A 14,485-nucleotide genomic window follows, 5' to 3' on the forward strand; every position below is an offset into this window, starting at 1 on the left:
TCCGGACATGGTCTGACCAGAGTGTTATAAATTACAACATAACCTCCTGGCTTTTGAACTCAGTGCTTCACGAATAAATGCCGGTATTCTGTGAGCCTTCTTCACCACCTAATCGACCTGTTTCGCCACACCCAACGAGCTGTGAACTTGCATCCCAAGATCTCTCTCTCCGCAACACTGTTCGGCATCTTGCCGTTGGCAGTGAACAAAGTTTCTACAGCACATTACAGGTCTTTCGGCCCACAATGATGTGCTGACTATGTCACATACTCCAGAAACTGTCAAGACCTACCCTACGTGAGGTAACCAGAATTGGACACAGTACTCCAGGTGGGGTCTAACTAAGGCGTTGTTTTTCTGTAACATCACCTCACAGCTCTTGAAATCAATCCCACAGTTGATGAAGCCCATTACGCCATACGCCTTCTTAACAACACCGCAGCAGCTTCGAGTGTCCTGTGGACACAGACGCCAGGATCTCGCTGATCTGGGTCATCGGACAGGGTTATGACTTGAATTATGATTTGTTCAGTGTTGCCACCTCCCCTGACCCCCGTCTCCCTGCCGGTCCCAACCCCGGGGGGGGGGGGGGGGGGTGGGAGTTTATCTCAGTTATGAGTACGGGACAGTTTCATTTTACAACGCGGTGACCAGGTCCCATCTCCGCACCTTCAGTGAGAATAAATTCACGGGGAAACTTCATCCTTTCTTCTGGACTTGAGATGGGGGCTGTACTGACTGGAAAAGGGAGGTCATGTTGAATCTTGGAAAGACCGTAAGACATAAGAGCAGAATGTGGCTGTTCAGCCCATCGATTCTGCTCCGCTATTCTATCATCGCAGATCCCGGATCCCACTCAACCCCATACACCTGCCTTCTCCCCATATCATTTGATAGCCTGATCGATCAGGAAATGATCATCTTCCGCCATAAACATACCCACAGACAGCTTCCACCGCAGCCCGTGGCAGGGTATTCCACCGGTTCACTACTCTTTGTCTAAAAATATTCCTCCTTACCTCTGTTCAAAAACATCTCCCCTCAATGTTGATGCTGTTCCCTCCAGTGATGATAACACCGTGAACACCCTGGGCAGCCAGTAGGGTCTAAACAGCTGCTCCACATCTGGGCAACAAAGGATTGGAGCACATGCATATACTGGGGGTTGCACCAAGCATTGTTGACAATGAAGCATACCCCACCTCCTTTACTCTTCCCAGTGAGGGGTGTCCACCTGTCCCCAGGGAACAGGGAGAACCCAGAGGGTTCGATGGCGTGGTCCGGTGTCTCCTCCGTCAACCAGGTCTCCACGAAGCACAAAACGTTACATTATTTTGTTTTCCGCTGGTGAGAGATTTCGGCTGTCAGTTCACACAGCTTGTTGTCCATGGACTGGATTCTAATCACGCTGGGAATATGGGTTCGTTGGATTATGTAATATGTCCCACTGTCGCGTTCTTGGTAAACCCACATTGATTTTCTCAATTCTTTTTAGGATACACGATTTAATGAAGTGGAAGGATTCTGTTCTGCTTGAGAATGTTGATTCGTCAGTATAATGTGGAAAATTATAATGATATGTTAAACATTGCTGCAGAGGAATCAAAAGATAACTTAACTGGGATTGTTTCTGTGCATGAATTACAGTTAAAGATAAAGAAACAATTTACCTACCATTTATCAGTATATATAGTAGAATTTGTTTCCCTCAATTTAGGCTTACAGTGGCCGGTGGAAATTTGTTCATGTAAAGTTATAATTTGTTCAGATGACTGTTCGGGTTTGTTGAGTCTTAAAAAAGGTAATTTTGCAGGAGGACAGATTTATTCATCAAACATTATTTCATACGCAGTGTATTGGTTTATTTGTCCAATTCCTATGGGTCCCTGCACACAGCGGTTCAGTTACAAAAGCTGTTAAAATTTCAACTAGCATATCAGAAGCTATGGGGTTGGTAGGTTAAGAATTATATCGAGACTGGTGGATAAAGGACATCAAAGGAGACACCTTTACAGAATACATACCTGTTGGGTTTACGGGAGATCGGGGGTGAAACAGGAAGATAAGGAATTACATTGACTCGACTTAGAATTTGGCACACTATGCTTCATTATTCCTTCGTTCGTGTTGGAAAACATTACTCTGCGTCGTTTAGTTTTCATTTAAAAGTTTTCAGAAGTAATGGCAGTAATTTTAATTTAATTCACGGTATTGTGTTTCGTTACGTCCAAACTATAGGACTTTTGAGGGGTTATTTAAGTTTCATTTGAAAAAGGAAGCAGTGAGGGATTTATGTCCCAATTCTCTACACCGCACTCCAGTACAGTTAGTGGTGTGTCAACCGTCGTTTATACAAACCCGGACCGCGTTCTTCACGTTAGCCAATCATTCAAGGGGAAGGCGGAGACTCGTGTAATTGACAGTGGATTAGCCAACCAGCATCTGACTAGACCGTCGCCATTTTGTGGGAACGTCAGGCTGCGAGTTTGGTGGGCGGGAATAGGAATAGATAGACATATGCACAGACCAATGAGCGAGGGGCATCTGGAGTAGTTGTTTGACTGACATCTGACGGACCCAGTGAGGTATCGACACACCAGGACGATGCAATTACACTGCTCACCCCCGCCACCCACACTATCCCAAAGTCCCGCCGCTGCTGGTCAAAGGGACAATCCGCCCGGGAATAACACCTTGGAGATCAGGCGGTGAATGTGAGGAGCTGGAGCCCGGACCGGAGACACTGCGGCCGCCTCTGCCGTGTGCTCAGGACGCGGCTTTATTAATGAAATGAAGCCCCGAGGTGACCGGATATTTCACCGGCTCATCACCTGATAACGTCTGACCGGCGCAATCCCCACGGTGACAGATTGTGATTATATTAATGAATTAATATTTAACCATATGTGGGAGTCAGCTGTCTCAACAAAGGTTGGGATCAATTGAATATGCTGCCAGTGTAAATCTGCCTTGAGACTCGTCACAGCTCCAAATCTGCACACAGCCCCACATACACATTAAGTGCAAGAATCATTTCAGGGAATGGCTATCTCCATTAAAAAAAACAAAAACAGAGGTCAAAGTTCATATTGCATTTATTATTGAAGTCTGTATAAAGGGAAAAACCATGAGAACCTCGAAATACACCGGTTCCCCCAAGTCAGTGTTCAGCCCCGAATCCGCCAACACACCCACTCTTCACATATCTGCAAATCGGTGTGCACCCACAAATCTGTGCTCACCGAAAAACCCACATTCAGCCCTCCAGTCAGTGTGCACCCCAAAGCAACCGACACATCTGTTACCAGCTCTTGTTTCCTGAACTCTGAGTGTCACTTTAAGAGTCTGGACTGAGTGACGTCAAGAAAGGCGGAGCTTGTTTCTGAGTGACAACCGAAGAGAGAATATTTAAGAACTGTGTTCACAAAACAGCTACCTCCTCCTGAAAAGTAGCAAGAACAAAGTTTAAATTTCAAACACACGTCCACATGCATAGTCCCCATATTCTAGATGACATCCCCTTAAATCTACACAACTCCCCAAACCATCCCCACCTTGATGTCAGTGGGTGCCCGCAAATCCACCAAAACCCCCATATTCGCTGACTAACCCCTATGTCTGCGCAAATCCCTGTGCACCGCCATATTCTCCAAAACATTGCAATCAGTGCAATCCTCAAATCTGTGTGCACCCCCAAATCCGTACTCAGCCCGAACCTGCCAACAGGCACAAATTTACCAACGTAGCCCGACTTGTGCGAACTCCAAACCCGCTGGCTCCTCCACATCTACATTAGATTATCCCAAATCAAGAATCATTTCAACCAGTTCTCAAAATATCTGCCTCCAACATCAAAATAGAGCAAGAACAGATGTCGAAGTTCAGGTTGCATTTATTATTAAACTGTGTATCAATGAAACAACCTCCAGATTCAAAACACTTCAAAACCCGGAATTCCCATCTGTGCAAATCTGTGTGCACTCCCAAATCTGTGCACTTCCGCAACCCCGCACGCAAACTCCCAACCCAGAGTTAATCCCCCAATGTGTGCATCCCGCAATCCATGCGCACCCCAAACCTGCCGACACTCCCAAATCCCTCCACATACCCAGATCCGTGCGCACACCAAACCTGCCGACACTCCCAAATCCACCCACATACCCAGATCCGTGCGCACCCCAAACCTGCTAACATGCACATTAGATGATCCCAGAGCAAGAATCATTTCAAAAACTTCACAAGATTTTTGGCCTCCACCTCAAATCTAATGGCAAGAACAAAGTTCAAATTTTGAAGTGCATTTGTTCTTAAATGAACCAGCCTTGGTATTGATTGCACCCCGAAATCCACGGACTCCCCAAATCCGTGTGCACCCCCAAATCTCTGCGCAGGCATAAATACTCCTAAATCTCTGTGCACCCTCAAACGCCCAAAGCAGTGTGCACCCCCAAATTCACCGACACTCCAAAATCCATATTCACCAATATACTCTGAAACCGTCGCACATCCGCAAATCAATGTGCAGACCCATTTCCATGTGCATCCCCAAACCCGCCGACATCCCCACAAGCACACTAGATTATCCCAGAGAAAGAATCATTTCAAACAGTTCACAAAATAGCTGTCTCCATCTTAAAAAAGTTCAAAATGCAAACTGCACTCATTTAAAAATATCTCTGTATGTCTGAATCTGTGTGTTCATATGCGTCCCCGTATGTGTCTGTCCGTCTTTTCGTGTGTGTGTGTCTGTGTGTGTTTGTGTCAGAGACCAGCTCGCAGACAGCGCTCGGTCTTTGTCGTGACGGCGTAGCTACTGAGAACACTCGGCTATCCCGGCTCCTCCACATCCCCTCCCCCGCCTATTCTGTAGCGCACAGAAAGGGAACAAACAGGCCTCTTCCGGAAACCACAAGCCTTCATTTCCCGAGAGAACATTGTCGATGCCCAAAAAACGAAGAATTGCACAACATCAGACAATTCACTGTGCGAGTCAACCGTCATCACAGTGCGGGGAGGGGGATGTGGGGACGGGAGGGTGGCCGGGAAAACGAGCTGCAGTAAAGGAGGAATTGGGGAGAGTGTGAGAGGCAGGGGAAGCGTTGGGTAGAAAGGGAGAAAGAGACAATAAGGGAAAGAAGGGGAGGAGTGAGGGGGTAGGGTAGGGAGGAATGTGTGGAGAAAAGAGTGTGGCACTGGGGAAGGGAACGGATGAAGAGAGAGAGAAAGAGAGAGTGTGGGAGAGAGGAAAATAGGTGAGTGGAGGAAGAGAAAGGATGAGGGAGTGGGAGACAAGAGATGGAGAGAAAGAGACGCTGAGGGATCAGGGAAGAGTAGGTGGAGAGAGTGGGAAGGGGTGAAAATGGGGGCAGGAGAGTGGGGAGAGTTTGAGGCAAAGAGGAGGAAAGAGCAATTTTTGGGAAGCAGGGTGAAGGGCAATGGGAATATGGAGTGTGTGTGTGTGTGTGTGTGTGTGTGTGTGTGTGTGTGTGTGTGTGTGTGTGTGTGTGTGTGTGTGTGTCTATCTACCTGTGTGCATGTGGGTGTCTGTGTCTGTTTGCTCCTCAACAACTTTAAAATCCCCAGCTCTGATCTCCTCACTTTGACCATGGATGTCCAGTATCAATTCACTTCTGTCCCCAGCAGGAAAGCCTTAAAACACATCGTTTGCTTCCCGACAACAGGCCCAACCAATTCCCCTTCATCGACACTTTAATTGGAGTCAGAGGGCACTATAACAAACAAACAAACCCTTTTTCCCATTTAGTCCGTACTGAATTGTTATTCTGCCGAGTCCCATAACCGCAGCTGGACCATGGCCCTCAATACCCCTCCCGTCCATGTACTGATCCAAACTTCTCTGCAATGAAATCCATAACTTCCACTGGCAGCTCTTCCCACACCCTCACCACCCTCTGAGTGAAGGAATTCCCACTCAGGTTCCTCATAAATATTTCACCTTTCACCCTTAAATTACGACCTCCAGTTTCCATCTCACCCAAATTCAGAGGAAAAAGCCTGCCTCCATTTACCCTGTCAACCAACAACACTCATAATTTTGTATAAATCTGCAAAATCCCCTTCATTTTCCAACACTAAAGGGAATAAAGTCCTTACCTTTTTCTAAAGCTCGAGTCCTCAAGTCCCAGCAAACGCATTGTAAATTTCTCTGCACTCTTTCAATTTTGTTCATAATTTTCCTTCAGGCAGGTAACAAAAACTACACACAATACTCCAGATTAGGCCTCACCAACGTCTTATACAACTTCAACATAACATCCCATCTCCTGTACTCAGTACTTTGATTTATGAAATCCAATGTGCCAAAAGCTCTTATTTCGACGCTGTCTACCTGTGACGGCACTTTCAAGTAGTTATGAATCTGTGTTCCCGGATCCCTCTGGTCCACCGACTCCTCAGGACCCGACTGCTCACCGTGTCTTCATGCACCCCAAATTAGTGCACACCCCGAATCCAGTCCTTTGAATACGAAACAATGTTTGATGAGTTTCCAGCAGTAAATCTGACCTGCTGCGAGTATGACCTGTTTTAAGACTCTTGAAAATCGAAAGGGAATCTGAACAAATTACAACTTTACATGGACAATTTTCCTGCACCCACTGTAAGCATGAAATAATGGCAAGCGATTCTGTTGGAAATCCTGATAAATGGTTGGTAGGTCGTTTCTTTATTGTTATCTATAATTCACACATACCACAGCAACACCAACATTCCCAGTTAAATTATATTTCGATCCTTCTGGAAAAATGGTTAAACTATCTCAACAGTTTCCTTAATATATCCTAAACCAACAAATTCTCAGGCATAACAGAATTATTAGACTTCATTAAATCCTGTATCCTATAATCAAATAAAGGCATTGAAAGAAACAAGGTGGGGTTACCGAGAATGTGACTGCGGGACATTTTGCACAACCCAACAAACACATATTTCAAGTGTGATAAGAACCCAGGCACCGAAAACTAAAAACACTCTTCTTGTGAATTTCGCAACAGTTCTCCAACACACCTTGAACAGCATGAACATTTCTTTCCCCTTAAATTAATCCAGTATGCTAACATTAAATTCAAACTCCACAATTTCAACCAGTAAAGCCGAAACAGACATGACTGCACCACAACACAATCTCAAAGCCTGTGCTTGTATCACAACCAAACAAAATAAAGTTGAAGATGAAGCTGATCGGTAAACCACAACCATAATCAAGAACAGATCCAATTAAACAAATGAAATTGGTCAACAAATATTTTCATGTCATACCCTAGAATATCCACAGAGATAACTGGGAATATTTAATGTTCCTTCATATTTTATCAATTATTTTTGTCCGGTGCTTCCATATCAGCTTATTATCCGTCCACATGCCTGGAAATCTTACCACTGACACCTTTTAAGGAGTTTGACCATATCATTTCAATTCGAGTGCAGGTCCATTAATCTTGTCTGTAAAACACATAACTTGTCCCATCTGTTTGCCGACTGTTTGACCTCACTAATTGCTAATGCATCCTATATACAGTAAAATTGAAATTTCTACCTCTAATCCATAAACTTCTATCATCTGCATATAGTGATTTACACAATCCACCACCTACTTCAGAGAAAAATATTGTTAATTATAATATGAAATAATAAATACTGCCTTGTGGGATCCCAATCTCTATCTCATAACAACCCGAATACAACTTGCCCACCCATACCTGACATCAGACGTCCAATAAAAACAACTCAGAAAAAATTATATAATCGCCTCTCCACTTGTATTTCCACAATTTCATAAAGATTATTTCCTTCCAAAATACCATTTGCCTTTTGAATAGTAAAAATACTGCTGTTACAACATCTATATTTAACTGTGCTTTGCTAATATCATCTTCCAAACATAAAAATAAATTCAATGTCTTACTTGATACATTTACAAGACATCCAAATAAAAATAATCAGAAAAAAATTGTACAATAGTCCCCTCAATTGCATTTCCAAAAATTAATCAGAAGTCCGTCCTGCAATAAATTTCATTTGCCTTTTCAATATCACAAAATATTGCTATTACAACATGTTTTATTTAACTGTGCTTTCTTAATATGATCTTTCAAACCCAAAACTGTTTCGAATGTTTTCTACCCTTCTGAATTCCCCTCTGATAAAACATGAAATCAGCTCTTTTATTAAAAATGTAATTCAAACGCTCGATTACCATACATTCTACAAGTTTACATAAATGAGACGTTAATGGTATTGGCCTATAACAAGGAGCATCAGACGGGGAGCTCCAGGTTTTAGAATGGGCACTACTACAACCATTTTCCAGGAGAAAAGTGGATGGCTAAAGCTCCAAATACAATTCAAAAAGTTAATATTTTCACAAAAGAAAATTACATACATACCTGTGGAATCAAGAATTTCTACTGCAAGTTTGTCGTACATTTTATTCCCATTCACAACTCTATACTCTGCCCCTTTCCTTATAAAACTGACAACACCACCCCTCTACCAACTAACCGGTCAAGCCTAACGACAATATAATCCTGCACAGGAAAAAAAACCTAAAATGTGCTGGTTTCCTGAACAGATATAACATCCGGAGAATCGGAAAATCAGAAATGAACTTCTTAAAGTCTTGTCCATTATAAATCAGTGTACTCGCATTTCATTGCAATATTTTAATCCTATTATGTATGTTGACAAGTAGACTGGGATACAGATACCCCACCCAACAAATCTTCATTTAAAGCTTCCCACAAAACACCAGTTACACCAAGATACCTTTCTGCAGCTTTCACAATAATTTTAATTAACTCGGTAGGATGAGATGCCTGATCAGTACAATTCACCACATTGGTTATAAACATCACAAACTTCATTTTATCCAGCAGTGAAGTATCTTTGGTGAGAGCACTGTGATACCGGCATATATCCACTGACGTCACAGTTTGTTCTCTGAGTGGGATCACTTTATCCAGTTTACCTGCTCTGCTTGCTGTACTTGTCCTTGAATAGGCCCTTTTGCTCACTGTGTTGTTCTGAACCAATTGAACTGGTCACTTCATGCCTTACTAAACCAATCCCTTCCGCCTACACAAGGAACACATCCATCCATTCTCCTCACATTCACGTGGGATCTAATAGCCTCTATCACATCTGCCTCCACCACCACCCCTGACATTCACTCCAGACACCCATCACTATTGGAATGAAAAACAAAACTTGAAACGCAAATCTCCTTTAAACATTCTGAGTCAGGTTTTTAACATCATTGTGTTTTCTAATTGTTTTTGTTTAACAGCAGCTATGCAGAGAAAAGATACAAAATTACACTAAATTACAAAATACTTCAATAGTGTAAAAAGGACCAATGAGGATGTGTTCCCCCTTCCTCCTGAAGTGCATGCCCACTGGCATTGGACATTTCCTCCTTAGAGAAAAAATCCCGGCTGTCCACTCTGTCTGTGTCTCTCACATTCCTGTAAACGTCTGTCACACCTCCCTCAGCCTCTGCCACTCCGGAGAAAATTACCCGAGATTGTCCGGTCTCACTTTATCCAGGCAGCATCCGGTTAAGCCTCTTCCACTCACCATCCAAAACCTCCGTATTATTCCTGTCTTCGAATGTAATTCTCCAGATGTGGTTAAACTAGAGATTTATACAACTGCAACATAACTGCCTGACAATGGAACCACTATCTGGGAGTTATGAACTCGGATTCCAAGATCTCTCTGTAGATCAACACAGTCCAATCTCGCCCCATGAATATAATAGCAAAGAGATAATGCTGAGGCTTTATAAGACACGAGTCAGGCCGCACATTCCCTCGGTACCGACTTCCAAGCAGCTTAAAACTACGTCCCCTCGTGTTAGTCACTTCAAGCCTGGGAAAGTGCCTCTGGCTATCCACATGGTCAAAGCCTCTCATCATCTTATACACCTCTATCAGGTCACCTCTCATCCTCCGTCGCTCCAAGAAGGAAAGGCCAAGTTCACTCAATCTATTCTCATAAGGCATGCTCTCCAATCCAAAAGCAACATCCTTGTAAATCTACTCTGCACTATCTATAGTATCCACATCCTTCCTGTAGTGAGGCCACCAGAACTGAACACAGGACTCCCAAGTGGGGTCCAACTAAGCCCACAGCCCTGCCGTGTTGGGGTACAATTACTTATGTACAGGTTAGTAGAAATATAGCTTCAACATCAACTCACAGCTCTTGAACTCAATCCCACGGTTGATGAAGACGATCACACCAGACGCCTTCCTAAGAACACTGCCAACTTCCACAGCAGCTTTGAGTGTCGTATGGACATGGACCCCAAGGTCTGTCTGACCCTCCACACTGCCAAGAGGCTTACCATTAATATTATATTCTGTGTTCAAATTTGACCTGCAGAAATGAATCTCTTCATCTGTGTTGAACTCCATCTGCCACTTCCCAGTTCTGCATCCGAGGCGAGGAAATAGATTGCTGAGCCTCTGGCGAGGATCATTATGTCCTCATTGTCCACGGGAATGGTACCAGAGGATTGGAGAGAGGTGAATGCTGTCCCCTTGTTCAAAAAGGGTATTAGGGATAGTCCGGATAATTATAGACCATTGAGCCTTACATCTGTGGTGGGAAAGCTGTTGGAAAAGATTCACAAAGATAGGATCTATTCGCATTTACAGAATCATGGTCTGGTCAGTGACAGTCAGCATGGCTTTCTGAAGGGCGGATCGTGTCTAACAAGCCTGATGGAGTTCTTTTAAGAGGTGACCAGCCATATAGATGAGGGTAGTGCAGTGGATGCGATCTACATGTATTTTAGTAATGCATTTGATAAGGTTCCACACGGTAGGCTTATTCAGAAAGTCAGAAGGCATGGGATCCAGGGATGTTTGACCAGGTGGATTCAGAGTGGGCTTGCCTGCAGAAAGCAGAGAGTTGCGGTGGAGGGAGTACATTAGGATTGGAGGGTTGTGACTAGTGGTGTCCCACAAGGATCAATTCTGGGATCCCTAATTTTCGTGATTTTTATTAACGACCTGGATGTGGGGGTAGAAGGATGGGTTGCCAAGTTTGCAGAAGACACAAAGGTTGGTGGTGTTGTGGATAGTGCAGAGGATTGTCAAAGATTGCAGAGAGACATGGATAGGATGCAGGAGAGGGCTGAGAATGGGCAGATAGAGTTCAACCTGGAGAGGTGTGATGTGGTACACTTTGGAAGGACAAACTCCAAGGCAGAGTACAAAGTAAATGGCAGGATACTTGGAAGTGTGGAGAAGCAGAGGGATCTGGGGCTACATGTCCACAGATCCCTGAAAGTTGCCTCACTGGTAAACAGAGTAGTTAAGAAAGCTTATGAGAGGTTAGCTTTCATAAGTCGAGGGATAGAGTTTAAGAGTCGCAATGTAATGATGCAGCTCTATAAAACTCTGGTTGGGCCACACTTGGAGTACTCTGCCCAGTTCTGGCCACCTCACTATAAGAAGGATGTGGAAGCACTGGAAAGGGTACAGAGGAGATTTACCAGAATGCTGCCTGGTTTAGAGAGTATGGATTATGATCAGAGATGAAGGGAGCTAGGGCTTTACTCTCTGGAGAGAAGGAGGATGAGAGGAGAAATGATAGAGTTATAGTTGATATTAAGGGGAACAGATAGAGTGGACAGCCAGCGCCTCTGCGCCAGGGCATCACCGCTCAATACAAGCGGACATAGCTTTAAGGTAAGGGCGTGGAAGTTCAAGGGGGATATTAGAGGCAGATTTTATACTCAGAGTGGTTGGTGCGTGGAATGCACTGTCCGAGTCAGTGGTGGAGGCAGATACACTAGTGAAGTTTAAGAGACGACGAGACAGGTATCTGGAGGAATTTAAGCTTAGGGAGGCAGAGTTTAAGGGTCGGCACAACATTGTGGGCCGAAGGGCCTGTACGGTGTTGTATTGTTCTATGTTCTATCTATTTCTCGCTGGAATCTCTCTTTTAATTTATTTTTTTATTGAAGGCACGACACAGTACAGAAAACGTAATGCATTACATTTTCCTCCGTTTTGCTTTTATACCTTACCCCGAAACAACACCAAAACGTCATCAGTGGGGCCTTCTGGGAGTAGTAGTCATTGGTCCTCGCTCGCTCCCTGTCAAAGCATGTTTCGTCAGCCACCACAGACGTCACCGAAACAGACCCACCGAGGCGCGAAGGGGAATCACACCCGTCCTTGTGGGCGCCGAGGCCGCTGACACCGACAGAAGCGACTTCGCTGATCTCCGCCATGGCGATGGAGCGGAAGAGAAGGGGCAGATCATGGGCCGATTTCCTCCAGCCTATCGTAGCTCAGACTTAACACTGACCCCTGCTATCATTGGCTGCCGGGCCTGTCGCGCAAATGGGAATTCAGAAGGTGATTAGTTTATGTGAACGTCAGACAGCCTTCCTGTCTTTATGAGTTTGGATTTGAATTTATAACAGGACAGGAAGCAAATTGGGAGAAATGTGAGTTTTTATGTGATGGTGCATCAGTCTCCGAGTTACATTATTAACAATAAAAGGGCAAAGTAAGTAGCCGATTTACTGGAGGTTATACGGAGGTAATATTGGAAGGGATATCAAACTTGGAATTGTTTGGGATATGATCTAGAAAGTGGGGTGATTTGTGGGGATCATAATATTCCAGTGTTGATTAATGCGGGCAAAATGATTGTTACTGAAACAGGGAAGGTTGTGTTACTGGCTGGGTCATTTGCTGAGATTCATAATCAGGGTAATTTAAGTGTAGAAGTTAAACAATGTAGGGATATGTTTTTCAGTGAATACTCTGAAGTGCTGGAAGTCAGCTGTAGCAATGACAGTAATACTGATGGAAAGATTTCTTTGTATGAATTTAAGAAGTCTATTAATAATGCAGGTCAAGTGTCCCCAGGAAAGAGTGATATTTGAAATTGTAGTTGTATATAATTCTCTTTTGTGAAAATATTAAATGTTTGAGTTGTGCATCTACTTTCCTCATGGAAAATGGAAATAGTAGTGCCTATTCTATAACCTGGCAGATCCCCATTTGATTCTTCTAGTTAAGGGCCTATATCGCGAATGTCTCATTTATGTAAACTTATGGAATATATGGTAATCAAGCGCTTGAGTTATATTTTGGAAAGAGTGGTGATAAAGTGTTTTATCAGAGTGGATTTCGGAAGGGTGAAATGACATTAGATTCAGTTTTAGGTTTGGAAGATGATATTCGGAAAGCACAATTAAATAAAGATGTTGTAATAGCAGTATTTCTTGATACTGAAAAGGGAAATGATATGGAAGGAAGGACTTTTGGTTAAATTATGGAAATTAGGAGTGAGGGGAGATTGTATAATTTTTCGGAGTTTTTTAAATTTGGACCGACTGTGCAAGTACCGGTCGGCATGTTATGTTTGTGTTTCTATGAGATAGAGAATGGGATCCCACAGGACAGTATTTGTAGCCCTTCATTATTAATATTATGATTAATGATATTTTCTCTGAGATGGGAAAATGGGATACCCTGGGTAAATCACAATATACAGATGATTTAGCTTTATAGATTATAGGTATTAATTGCAATTTACAATTAATAGGTCAAACAGTGGGCAAATTGATGTGGATTTTAAGCTTTCAGTCATTAAAACACATTACATGGTTTACAAACAGCATTAATAGACTTGCACTTGATTTTATATTATATGATTAATATCTTGAAGCAGTGTCAGTGGTAAGATTTCTCAGTATGTGGATGGATAATAAGGTGACATGGAAGCACCTATCAGTAAAATAATTGATAAATGTAAAGGAGCTTTAAATCTCCTCAGACATATATGTGGGTATTCTTTGATGCAACATGAAAATCTTTGTTGACCCATTATATTTGTTTAATTTGATCTGTTCTTGATTATGTCTGTGTGGCTAATGGATCAGCTCCATCTTCAAATTAAAAATGTTTGTATGTGATACAATTACAGACTTTAAGATTGTTTTCTGATGCAGTAATGTCGTCTCCTGTTTTGGCTTTACTGATTGCAATGGGACAATTGCCCTTAAAGTAACAGAGGTTCAAGTTGATGTCAAAATACTGGATTAATTTGCGGGGGCAAGGAAATGATCATCCTGTTAAAGGTGTGCTAGAGGACGGTTGGGGACATCACAAGAAAAGTGTTTTTTGTTCTGAGTGGCTGGGTTCTTATCACGCTGGGAATATGGGTGTATTTGATGGTACAATATGTCCCACTGTAACTTTCTCTGTAACCACACCTTGTTTTTTCCAATGACTTCAGTTGATCTTAGGTTACATGATTCAATTCACTTCTGCATGAGAGTCCGTTGTTTCATCAGTATATTAATGAAAGTTATTATCATACAGTAACCATTTTTACAGATGAACCAAAAGATAATTTAACTGGGGATGTTGGTGTGGCTGTTTTTGTGTGACTGAATTGCAGGTAATGATAAAGAAATGACTTATAGCCATTTATC

This window comes from Hemitrygon akajei, unplaced genomic scaffold, assembly GCF_048418815.1.
Source record: "Hemitrygon akajei unplaced genomic scaffold, sHemAka1.3 Scf000044, whole genome shotgun sequence".
Taxonomy (NCBI): Eukaryota; Metazoa; Chordata; class Chondrichthyes; order Myliobatiformes; family Dasyatidae; genus Hemitrygon; species Hemitrygon akajei.